The sequence below is a fragment of the Arvicola amphibius genome, chromosome 2, assembly GCF_903992535.2.
Source record: "Arvicola amphibius chromosome 2, mArvAmp1.2, whole genome shotgun sequence".
Lineage (NCBI taxonomy): Eukaryota > Metazoa > Chordata > Mammalia > Rodentia > Cricetidae > Arvicola > Arvicola amphibius.
Window position 1 is genome coordinate 51,872,314 of NC_052048.2, and position 13,546 is coordinate 51,885,859.

Here is a 13,546-nt window from a genome sequence, read left to right on the forward strand (position 1 = left end):
TGTTCATAGTAGCATTATTTGTAATAGCCAGAACATAGAAACAACCAAGATGCCCCTCAACCAAAGAATGGATAAAGAAAATGTGGTACATTTACACAATGGACCACTAGGTGGTAAGAAACAATGACATCTTGAAATCTGCATACAAATGGATGGAACTAGAATAAAACATCCTGAGTGAGGTAACCCAGATCCAGAAAGATGAGCATGGTATGTACTCACTCTTAAGTGGATACTAGCTGTAAAGCAAAGGATAATGAGCCCAGAGAAGCTAAGTAACAAAAAAAAACCTCAAAAACAAAAAAAAAAAAAAAGAGAAACATATATAGATTCCCCTGAGAAGGGGAAATAGATAAGATCTCTGGAGAAAATTGAGAGCATGAGGGTGGGGGAGAATGAAGGGTAGAAGGAGAGGAAGAGGGGAGAATGGGGAGGAGAGAACTTGAGGAAACAGGATAGCCAAGATAGAGGAACAGCAGAGGTGGAGAGCAAGGAAAGAGATATTTTGATTGAGGGAACCATATAGGGCTGTCAAGAAGCCTGGCACTAGAGAAATTCCCAGAAATCCTCAAGGATGACCCGAGCTAAGACCCTGAGCAATATTGCAGAAGGTGCCTGATCTGACCTTGCCCTGTAGTCAGATTAGTGACTATCTTAAATATCACCATAGAACCTTCTTTCCTCAACTGCTGAAAGACCGAGAGCCACAGCGGAGCACTGGGCTGAACTCCCAAAATCCAGTTGAAGAATGGAAGAAGTGAGAACATGAGCGAAGAAGTTTAGACCATGATGGGGATACCCACTGAAACAGCTTACCTGAACTAATGGGAGCTCACCAACTCTGGTTGCACAGGGAAGAAACCAGCATAGGTCCAAACTAGTCCCTCTGAATGTGGTTGACAGTTGAAATGCTGAACCAGACTGAGGGGCCACTGGCAATGGCACCAGGATTTATCCCTACTGCTTGTACTGGCTTTTTGGAACCCATTCTCTTTGGATGGATACCTTTCTCAGCCTAGATATAGTAAGGAGGGCCTTGGTCCTTTCTCAAAGCAATGTGCCTTACCCTTTCTGAAAAGTTGATGGTGGTAGGGTGGGGGGAAAAAGTGGAGGGAATGGGAAGAGGGGAGGGAGTGGGAATTGGGATTGGTATGTAAAATGAAAAAAAGATAGTTTTTTTTAAAAAGAATAAAAATTAAAAAGATACATATAAAATTAAAAAAACAAACTAGTCAGTAATATTGATAATATTAGTGAGGCTAAATTACTTGTTATAAAATAATAATGATAGTCTGCTATTCAGATGTGAATACGTCAGACAAAATTCTAGTAAGAAAATTTGTAAGAAAAATGTAAAATAAGAAGATGGAGGCAAGATAGCTCTGAGGCCTGATGAAGAGGTAACCTTCATGGAGTCTCATTTTTCAACTCCAGTAGCCTATCCTGGCAATTACTTTATCAAGTAGAACCGACCGCTCACTGCTTATGGTCTTTGTCTTGTAGTCAGAAGAGAAAGAAAGAATGGGGTCATTTCCTTTGTTCTTCAACTCCCAATTTCTTTATTGTCTTTCTAGGACACAGATAAATCTGGCATCACAACAGCTGCCCATTCTTCTCACTATGCGGAGTACTGGTAAAGGCAGAGACTGGAGGGGGACGGTCTTCGTTACAAAGGTGAACATGAACTATAAGCACCTAAGGGTTGTGACAGTCATGACCTTGGTAAACCAAAAACAATCACATGGCATTTTGCTTTGTGAAAATCTCAGATCCAGGTCTGGTGCCATGGCTCAGAAGGGAAAGTGCTGTGTGCCATGCAAGCCTGAGCATTTGAGCCGGAACCCCCACAACTCACACAAACACCAAGTGAACAAAGCAGATCCCTGTAATTCCAGAACTCAGAAGGTAGAAAAGGGGAATCGCTAGAACAAGCTAACTAGTCACACCACCTGAATGGCAAACTGCATTTTTTGAGAAAGCCATCCTCAGTGTGTAAGGTATAAAGAAATCAAGAAATATTCCCAACATTTGCCTCAAATCTTCATATGCACATACGCCCATGTGTGCAAGGACCTGCACATGTAACTCCACACGTGTGAATGTGTAAATGTATGTCTATCATTTGCAGACATGTGCAAAAGAAGCATTAGTATTATATTAAAAATATCCCTCAGATTACCAGTTGATTTGAAACCAGACCCCTCTCAGACCCACAAGATTAAATCAATGACTCATTCTTTCATTGATTTCATTTCAATAAAATGACTCTGCCATATCTCTTTCAATGAATTTCGACATTCAGTTGCTTCTTTCTTTGAACTCTGCTACCCAGCTATGCCTCAGTCATCCACTGCTTCCTCCTTCCTTCAAACACCATCATCCAAGGTACGTGCATCATCTTTATCCAACCCAAAGGAGTAACTTCCAACTGAGTCCACTTACTTGAGAGTGTACATCTTCCATCTATTTTTCCCTCATTGTGTAGGTAACTGGAATGTGTTTACTACCTATAGTGATCATGTTCCTCTTGCTAGTTTAAAAAATTTCAAAGGTTCCCACTGAATTTAAAATAATGTCAAATTTTATGGTCATGATTGACAAGGCTCTGCCTGAGTTGGACCCTCTAGACTGCAACACTCGCCTGTTAGAAGGATTCTGTGATGGTTAATGTCAGCGTGACAGGATCTGAAATCACCAAGGAGACCTGCCTCTCAGAGCACCTTTGAGGGATTACCTAGATTAGGTTAAGTGAGGTTAGAAACCGACTCTACACATGGGCAGCATAGTTATGGACTGGGGTCCTGGACGTCGCAAAAATGAGAACTCAAGCTGAGTGCCGTCACTCAGTGTTTTCTACTTCCTATAGATGTGATGTAACTAGCTGTCCCCAGCTCTTGCTGCTACGATGGGCTGTACCCTTTTGAACTGTGAGCCAAAACAAACTACTCATTATGATGTCTTTGTCAGTTATTTTGTCCCAAGGAAAAGAAAAGTGACTAATCCACTTGTCTCCTCTTGCTCCTGCTGACACCTCTCCTTAGGAATTTGAATGAGACAGGGAATCCGTTCTTCAGAAACCTTCCCTTCTGCTCGGACAATATCAGGTGATTATTATATCATGTGTTCCTGCAATCTTTGGGGTGTCACCTCTACAGCCTTAACCACCGTTTCTGAATTTATCGGTTTAATATCTGCTTTATCTCCTTACTGAGATGAACAGAACAAGCGTTTGTTTTGCTGCTGCTTCCTCGGAGTCTAATATACGGCCTAGGATGTAGTAAACACTGAAGTGTTTGAATGAATAAATGAATAATAATGAATGAATTAAGCACCAGATACTAGTTCACCATCGAGAATGCATTTACCATAAACTATTTTTGATAGGACTGTATTGATTTGGTCATTCTGTCCTCTCACCCCCGTTGGACTCGTGGTGAGCAACGCGTTCATTTATAAAAAGCAGTGACACAGTCAGGTTGAGGGCTGTGCCCTTTGTTTGTCCTCTGTTTTGATGCTAAGGAAAGAAAATTGGCCCAGACCTTGTTTAGCCCTGTGATGGTTTGAATGAGAATGGTCTCTGTAGTCTCTTCTCTTTGAGTATTTGGTCTCTGATTGGTGGATTTGTCGAGTAAGGATTAAGAGGTGTGGCCTTATTGTAGGAACTGTGTTGCTGGGGGCAGGCTTTGAGGTTTCAAAAGGCACTTGCCATTCCCTTGGTCCTATGTCTCTGTCTGTCTGTCTGTCTGTCTGTCTGTCTGTCTGTCTGTCTGTCTGTCTGTCTCTGTCTCTCTGTGCCTCCTACATGTGGATTAAAATGTGAGTTCTCAACTGCTCCTGCAGCCATGTCTTTATTCTACTGTCATGAATTCTAATCCTCTGAAAATGTAAGCCCAATTAAGCACTTTCTTTTATAAGTTGCCTTGGTCATGAGTTTTGCCACAGCGATAGAAAAATAAGTGATACAAATCCCTGCAACTAAATTTAGGTTATTTTTGCTGGAAGAAAATTGTTCTCAATTTGCAGCCTTTGATCTCAGAATTCGATATCCAAATATGGTCCAGTGCCACATTACACAGAAGCCCTGAAGAATGGAAAAAAATCTACATGTAAAACAAAGAATACTTTTAAAATGTTAAAAGAAATTAAACCTAACAAGAATTTCCACAGCCTCCTACTTTAGTGTCTCTCTTCTGGCAGAGATAAGAAAATATAAGAAAAAGTGCAGGGAATGCTCAGGGGAAGACAGAGGTTATCTGGAGCAACATGGTGGTATGAGAACACAGGTTTCCTGGGCTGAGGAAATTGCTCAGACAGTAAAGTGCTTATTATGTGTCTTAGTTATGATTCTATTGTTGTGAAGAGATACAATGACTATAGCAACTCTTAACAAGAAAGCATTTAATTGGGGTGGCTTGCATACAGTTTCAGGGGTTAAGGCCATTATCATCATGGCGGGAGCATGGTGGCGTGCAGGCAGAAGTGGTGTTGGCTACATCTTCACCAGAAGGCAACAAGAACTGGTTTGAGCAAAGCTTGAGCAAGAGAGACCTCAAAGCCTATCCCCCACAATGACACACTTCCTCCAACAAGGCCACATCTACTTCAAAAAAGCCACACCTCTTAATAGAACCAGTCCCTTTGGGGGGGCATTTTTTTTCCAAACACCACACTATAGAACTATGGTTACCTGAGTGCAATCTCTCAGAATCCACGAAAACTGGAAATGGAGGCATGCACACATACTCTCAAGACCCTTAGCAGACCAACCAACCTAGCCTGCTTGGTAAGTTTTATGCAATTGAGAGACCTTGTTGAAAGAGAGAGACAGACAGGTAAATAACACTTCAGAAATGATATCTGAGGTTCTCCTGTGTCTCACGCACGCACACACACACACACACACACACACACACACACACAGAGACACACACACACAGACACACACACACCAGGTTTCCCACTCTAACATGCCTTCCCCTCTTCTCTTTCTCTTTTTCCCCTACTCCCTGTCTCTCACCCTCTCTCCCTTCTTCACTGTGCCCTACACACAAGTACTCACACACCGCCGTACAGGAGCATCTCCTGCAACACTGGAAATGCTTTCCTTGCACACTAGCTAAGATGGTAACCCACTATCCAACTAGTTGTTAAGTATTTGAAGTGTGGCTAGTACAGCTATGGAAGCCGATTTTAATTTCAACTTAACTTGAACTGTATTTGAACCTAGATAGCACATTCAGCGAGGGACTACTGTCTTGGAAAGCACAGCTCTGACACTCACCATTAAGGTCAAAGAAAACAAAACCTATGCCACTGGATAGCTGGCAGGAAGTTAGAAAAAGGATAGTAGCTGCTATGGCTTAAATGTCCTCACCAAAGTTCATGTTGAAATCAAGTTCCCACTTGGATGTCTTGAGAGGTGGACCACGTGGAAGTTTCAAGAGATTCTGCCCCCCATAAGTGGGTTCATCCATCCATGGACCAATGGATGAATGAGTTAGTGCATTATCTTGAAATTAGGCTGTTACAAAAGCCAGCTCTATCTCTTGTAAGTATCCCTTTCACGATATAATAGCCTCTGACAGGTCATAGTTTTGCAGATTCCCCACTCACAAGAAGACCTTCAGACTGTCACCAGATATGGTACTTTGACCTTGGACCAAGCAGCCTCCAAAACCGCATGCTAATTAAACCTTTACTCTTTATAAATTACCCATTCTGCTGTGTCCAGTTATAGGAGCAGCAAGCAGACAAAGACATCAATCTTCCAAAGATGCTAATGACACAAAAGAAGGATGTAGGTTGTAAATGATGGCTGCCATTTGCAGAAAAAAAGCAATAAAACCATTCCAAACAAGAAAATAATAAAGATATATAGTTTCTTAGTGTTTGGCAGCCCACAAGTGAGCTCAACTGCAGGCGAATTTGCTTCTGCAATTCTACTGTGCCATTGAAGACCTAACTGTCTCATTTCTAATTATCTCTCTGCCTTTCAGGATATCTGTTCCAAGGCAATCTCTTTATCATGGATGCATCAGAATTGCTAACAGGTGTCTGAGCTCTGTGCTTCCTCATCCATGACATGAGTTTTGAGCAAGACAAACCACGGCAGCTACTCTCAGGTAATTCAAGATCTCCTAGTTTGTTGCCAATTATTGATGGCACAGGTTGTGTTTTCCTTGACCTTGCTGGTGTATAATAGAGCTGTGTTTTTCAAGAGCAGCTAGTCAGCCATGGAACTTAAATCCATACAGGTAATGGCAAGAAAAAGGGTTATGTTGAGCTAAGTCACATAAACAAGGATTTCTCCTTTTTAACTTCTACAGAAAAGCACTTCATGTCTCCAGTGGTTAGTTTGAATCAGTGTGCCTCCTGTACTGTTATCTGGACCAGGTGGAAAGATCACAGTGTAATGACCCATTCCTCACCCATAAGCTAAGGGAGGTATACTATACAGAGGGAGGTGACACACAAGAAAACCTTAGAATAATAACAAAGCAAGGGAAACAAATATCAAAGAGATAATTCCTTTATGATCAAAGTTGTAACGTTTTCTATACTTTCATATATTTATCATTTTCCTGCTTATAAAAAATGCATACTCAAGTTTTTCTTTCTTTAGTATCTCTCTAGTTAGAATGAATTTTTTTAGTTTTATTGTGACACTTTCATACATATATATATGACGAATCTCCCCCAACTGCTCTCCCCCATACGGCCTTTCCCCCACTTGCTGGTACCATTCCTGCCCCTAAATAGTCTGTCCTTCTGTGTTCATGTCACACATATGCATCACTTTAGAAAGGTAGAAGACTCAAGATCTAAATCGAGAATTTGAAATCATCTCTGAGGCACCACAGCAAGGTTGGCAGCATTCTCATATAAATGTGCACATCCCTAAACTTTTTAAAAACATATCTATGGGATTTCTTACTTTTCTAAATAATGAACTTTTAACATTAACTATATTGAGCCAGGTATAGTGACATATTCCTATAATCCCAGCACTTAGATGCCAATGCAGGAAGATGCTATCAGTCAAGGGTCGACCCAACTATGTAGTGAGTACCGAGTGTGCCAGGGGTACACAGTGGAAGCCTTTCTTGATAAAACTAGAAAACATTTCAAATAAGTTTAGTAAGATTTTTTTCTTGTGATATCACATTTTCCAAATCAGTAATTCTTTCTTCAATGGTGTCTTAACCATTAAAAAATGACTTTTCTTTTCCTAAATAGTTCCTATCCATTGGTTATTTCTAACATGGTTGCTCTTACTTTTGATGAGACAGAGCCAACAAGAAAAATGGTTTTCTATGGGATCCTAATATGATACTAGTTGTTAACTCCAGCAAAATTCCCTAGAATTCCCCTTCTAGGGAAGAAAAAGTATTGACATTTCTTTTTTCTCTATGTTCCTATCAAATTTATTTTAAAATATATTTTTCTGGGTTTTCTTTCAATATCAGCTATTCTTTTTTATCTGATTTCAATTTTAATTCTGGAAATGATGCAATTTCTAGTAATAAGACATAATTTTTTTTAAATGTGTATTTTAAAACCAAGGTCTCAGACCTATTAGACAAACAGTCCTCTGCTGAACCTCACAACCAGCCCCTTCCTGTGTCTTCTTCCTTTGAATTCTTTATTATTGACCTGGTCAGTAAGACAGTATGAAAGAGATAACCAAAGAACTCTGGAGCCAGATTATACTGTTCTTAGCTCCAGCTGTGCGGGTGTACCACTGTGACCCCCATATGGAGGGAATCATTGAATCAGAGTGCCTGGCATACTGTTGGTCTTGATATTGTGTGTGTATGTGTGTGTGTGCTTTTTAAAGTACATTTTTCTTCATACTTTTAGGGTGTTTTCTCACTTCTCTTAACTCTTGCAAATTCAACCGTATCTGAAACATCCACACACGCACACCCTCTTCCATTTTCAAGCACTAGCCCCCTTCTACTTTAGTTCTCCCAACTCAAAGTCTCTAGACACAGTACTTGTGGTCATTTTCCACTGAGTTCCACTTAGTCCCTGAAGTCTATACTAGACGCTGCTCCTTAATATCCCTGAGAGTCAGTGTTAAGTTCATTTGCAGTAGCGACTACTACTCTGTGTCCTGAGCCTGCTGTCCATATCTGCACCATCAGGGAAAACACAGTGCCTTTTAGCCCTTGAATGTTTTGCATTCTTCTTGATACAAAGTGTTTATACATTTTTCTACCTTTCTATCATGCTAGTCTTTACCCAAGTTGGTTTCTAGCACCTTGGGTACAGACTTTCTCCAACCCCATCATTCCTTGCTTGCAAACATGCAATGCCTTCCCAACATGCACAGCATATAATGTCATCTGAAGTAAGATTTCTTTCTGTTTTTGAGATAATTATCCTACTGTGTAGCACTGATTGATCTGATTCTTCCCATTCCTGCTTCCTGGATGCTGGGAGTGTAGGATGTGCCACCAAGCCTAGGTCTACTTGATTATTTAAAACCACAGATCACAAGACCTAGAATAAATGACTTTCATCCATCTTTTCAAAACAGTATCATTTTACTCTGCCCTTCTATCTGCCTATTCATTACTCTTCATTTACTCTTGCCTTCACTCATTAATTTATCCAACTCCCCATTCATTCAGCAATGTGCAGAGACTGGAACTCAAGAACCTATATGAAAAGATGGTAGATCCTCATGCCCCTGTTCATTGCCCCAAATGCTTTTCAAATTCAGGACTTTGATAAAATCTGAAAGCTCTTGTTCTGATCACAGTTGTTTATTTGCCATCTGCCAGTGTACCTGGTCAACGGTGAATATTCAATCGATAGTTATAGAAAATATGAATAAATGAATGTGTGAATGAATGAACAAACTCAGTCACTTCTCATTTATTCATGTTTGAGATGTTTTATAAATTCCCAGGAAGATGCTAAGTGAGTGGTTGGCAGTGGGCTGAGTGGGAGGAAGCTGGCAAGAGTTTCCGATGACGTGTCTGTGTGAGCATGGGTGTTCGTGTGGGATGCTGAGACTCAGAATGCCTACAAGTGCCTCTCCAACCACATCCCAGCACCAGAAGGAAGTGCTTGCCGCCTCCCTTCTCATTTTCTCTTTTCCTATCCTTTCATCCCCTTCTTCTCACACACCACATTGATAGTGGGCCTTCCCCACTCTTGGTTTCCTCCCTCACATTCAGCGGGTTTCATACTGTAATGGAGAGTGTGTGGTATTTCTGACAGTGCCAGCTCAGACAGGAGGCTCTAGCCGTAACTAGTTTAGACAAGCGGGGAAGAGTGTTGTAAAAGGAAGTCAAGGAACTCTTGGGCCCTGCTCAAGGGGAAGAAGTGGCCATACTCATATCGCCTAAGCTAGAGGTCCTCTGGCTTGGCAGTGAAATTCAGGAAGGGATGGAGTAGTTAAGCCTCCCGGTCCCACGACCCCACCCTGAAATCTATCAAATTAGCATCTCTGGATGGAGACCCTGGTAATAGTATTTTTCACAGCTCCCTAGTTAGTTCCAAGATGCAGCCAAGTTTGAAAACCACTGTGCTAAAACAAAAACTTATTTTCGAAGATTTTATGTCACTATGGCAACACCAGAAATACCTGGAATTTCTTTTTAATTAGTTGCCAACTAAAAAACACATTTGCTATGTTTAACAGATATAATGTTAGCCCAATGTAGGCATATTTATTGAAAGCTTACTATGTGCTTTGTGTGGTGATAGCTTTCATATGAAACCTCTACTTTGTTGTCATTTCTTTTCCTGGATCTTTTTTAAATGCATAGAGTAGGTAAAAAAAAAAAAGTCAATAAAATTTCAAGGTTGCTTTCTTTAAATATATCTCTTGTCTTGATTTTCATTATTGCTAATACAATTACTCTGCTGAGTTAGCTGTAGTTTTAGGAGTCTCTCCTACAACACATGGAAGACTCATTCCCTGGTCATAATTAGAGATGAGCACCAAAGCCAATTTAGACTGGACAAGGATATGCAAATGCAGGATTTGTAAACATCTCTTGGAAAGATGTCTTTCTCTAAAACAACTTCAAGAAGTAATTAATTTTCGCTTTGTAACTAACTAGAGCTGGGGATAAGAGGCATGTCACTAACTACGTCACTTGCAGCCATTTTAAAGGAGTGCTAACTTAGGATGAAACCAATACTAGCAAATCACAGCAAACACATAATGGGAAATAAGTCCTTTTTAGGAAAACCAACCCCAAAGTCCCTTCAACCTTAGATGTTTCCTACTAGAGAGAGGATAAGGTACTTAGATTTGGGGTGCCAGTCCTCATCTTCTCTTGTTATTTGATTGTGAACTACCTATTCTGACTGGCCCACGACCTTCGGGAGATTCTCCTGCCTCTGCCTCCCATCTCACTGCAGGACTGCTAAAATAACAGATCCACGGTGCCACATCTGGTTTTATGAGGATTCTTAAAATTTAAACTCAGAAGCTTGTATTGGTGCAGCAACATCTTTACCCACTCAGCCATCTCCTTATCCCCCAAACTCTCAGTTTTGAAAATTATTAAATTGGGATCCAAAGATCTGGAGGGGTTTATGCAAGGTAACCTGTCTTCCCATCCTGGGTTCTGTAAAGCTGGGCATTGCTCTCCCAACTCTTCGCCGCCATGCCATTGTTCTTTCCACTCAAGCTCCAGAGCCATCTTCATTGAGAATATTTGCCTAAATTCTCTAAATGTGCTAAGTTATGTGATGGTCATAGTCTTTGAAATGCCTTTAGATTTCCCTGGAAGAAACTCTCTCTAGAAATAGATATTCTCAATCCTCTCTCAAAAGACATACCCCCCAAACCTATGGATGCAATTTGGTTTTTAGATGTAGACACCATCATGAAATAATATGTAAAGCTGTTGAAAATATAGATCACACAGCTCACCCCCAACCAAGAAAAACATTAAAAATTCTACCCAGCTCAGCTGCCTCAGTACACTTTTACACTACACATGATGGTGCTGAATATATAAAATACTTGGATCTAAATTTAACAAATGCTCCCCCTCCCCTTGATTAACCAGATTGTCCCCTCCCCTATATATAGGAACGCTATGTGCCTGAGCCCACTTGCCATCTGTCATCATATTTTCCAAACTTCTCTTCCACCCCCTCCTCTTACACAATTTTATCACATGAAAATATTAGATTTCAGGGATTTGTATAATTTCATGAAATTTTCTGAGCCAAGTGAAAACAGAAGAAGGACTGGAAGAAGGACTAGAAGGTGAAATTGCCACAGCTCTTCAGTGTCTGACGCCTGTCCACCACAGTCCTGATACCCTTTGGCACAACTGGCGTGGCCAAGAATAGCAAGTCAGTTTTTCTCTATTGTCACATTTTATATTAGGAATTTGCAAGTGCTTCCCACATTACAAAGCAGAATTCAGATCATCTCCAGAGGTTTCTGACTCACAGAGCATTGTAATGCTTTGTTTATTGCACATGGTGATATTTAGTGACTTTTCCCACATGATTGTGAAAAGTTCATCAGTTAACTAGAGATTGTCCATTTTCTGTGCCCTCTCATGGTTGGGAGATGAGATACCTAAATAAATGGTCCTCTAAAGCCAAGGGCTTCCACTGGAGACCTAGGAGTCTACCCAAGAAGCTTTGTTTATACTTTCACATGCAACCACAAGAAGTCCCAGCCAATATTCTTGTTTCTGAACCACAGGAAGTCAATGTGGAATGTCCATGGAGGTTGGCTCTGAACTATAAAGCTCACAGTGAAGGGGGTGGTTTTATGATCTCTCCTACCTTGTTATAAGTTTTTTTTAAAGGTATGTAATAAATACCCTGAAATAACTACTAAGCCTCCCAATCTTCCCCCATATCCCCTGGGTTAGTTCTAAAGGCCTCATAGATCTCAGTGCCTTAAATTATTCTACGATTAAAGGGGCAGTCACTAGACTTAAGCTGGTCCAATCAGGACAGTCATGCACTGTCACCAGATAATGGTCCAAATATGGGAAGATGACCAAAGAGGATCCTTAAGAGAAAGCAATTGACTTTCTGAGCTACTAAAAGCTTTTTAAATTTTTCTACTTTTTTTCCTATGAAAATGTCTATCCATGACTATGGAGAATATAAGCAGATCCATAGGTAAAGGAGAAAAACCAAACCAGGCAGCAAAATTGTTACTAAACAGCCGATGGCTCCTTGCAGTGTTTCCAGAAAAACCTATATTCTTATACACACACACACACACACACACACACACACACACACACACACGGGGGTAAGTAGGCATACAGACAGACTGGGGTTAAAAGATAGAAATGGAAGACATAGGGGTATTTTTTGAAAAGTTTTATTTTTGTGTATATATGTGCCAAAGCATGTGTGCCACATGAAGACAGTGCCCACAGAGGCCAGAGGAAGCCATTAGGTCCCCTGGAAAAAGAATTATGTATGGTTGTGAATTACCTGGGGAAGAAATTACCTGGGAACAAAAATTGAGTTCCCTGAACAACAGCAAATGTTCTTAACCTGTTGGATGGAGGCCCACTTGTTGATTCCTAGCTGCCCGGCTAGCTTAAACCTGAAATAATCACACAGAAACTGTATTAATTAAATCACTGCTTGACCCATTAGCTCTAGCTTCTTATTGGCTAACTTTTATATTAATTTAACCCATTTCTATTAATCTGTGTATTGCCATGTGGCTGTGGCTTACTTGCTAAAGTTCTGGTATCCATCTCGGGCAGGGCTACATGGTGTCTCTCTCTCTCCGCCTTCCATCTTCCAGCATTCAGTCCAGTTTTCCCCACCTACCTAAGTTCTTCCCTATTAACAGGGCAAGGCAGTTTCTTTATTCATTAACCAATAAAAGCAACACATAGGCAGAAGGACCTCCCACACCATTTCCCCTTTTCTGTTTACACAAAAAGCAAGGAAGGCTTTAACATAGTAAAATTACATACAATAACCTCTGAGCCATCTCTCCATTCCCACAGTTAGGGTTAAAGAAAGAGTTTTTAAACTAAGATTTGCGTTCCATTCTGTAAGCTATAACTAATCAGACAACCTGTCTAAACAAAGGGCTGATGGGGCATGCTTAGAAGGGAAAAAGTTGGAAATGTTTAGAAAATATCCTGAACACTCACCCAAAGGATTATTATTATCCTCGTATTTCCTATGAAGAAGAACAGAGTGAAAGGGTAAGAGACTTCCTGAAGGCTTGACACTAAGAAGTCTAAATTGAGTCGAAGCGAGTATGGCTCTAAAGGCTGAACTCCTTTATATCCCCTCACGTTGATGCCCTTTCTAATCAGCTTTGCATAGCATGCTTGAATGGCATTGTAGGTTTGCATGACAGAGGACAAGTCAGGGATTTGTGATGTTTAGGTTTGCTGAGCTGCCCCTTTGGCTTTTTAAAAACACATTTACATAACACCACAGTACTTAAGAAGAGTGCAGTGCAGGTAGTGGTCTTTAGCTAGATTTGGGTCCAGGGTATAGTATAGAATCTCCAATAAGATAATATAAGAAGCATAAAAGAATGGCAGGGAGGGAGGAGGAGATAAGA

General features: G+C 40.7%; 1 long non-coding RNA gene across 2 annotated transcripts in view; it reads left to right on the forward strand.

The window, feature by feature from the left end:
- The window catches only part of LOC119807540, an 89,564-nt gene that overhangs the window by 10,900 nt on the left and 65,118 nt on the right, over positions 1-13,546 (forward strand). For both annotated transcript variants that reach the window (XR_005284313.1, XR_005284312.1), the window contains exons 2-4: positions 1,575-1,674; positions 3,042-3,104; positions 5,997-6,122. This is a non-coding gene — a long non-coding RNA (uncharacterized LOC119807540). The remainder of the gene's footprint in view (positions 1-1,574; positions 1,675-3,041; positions 3,105-5,996; positions 6,123-13,546) is intronic.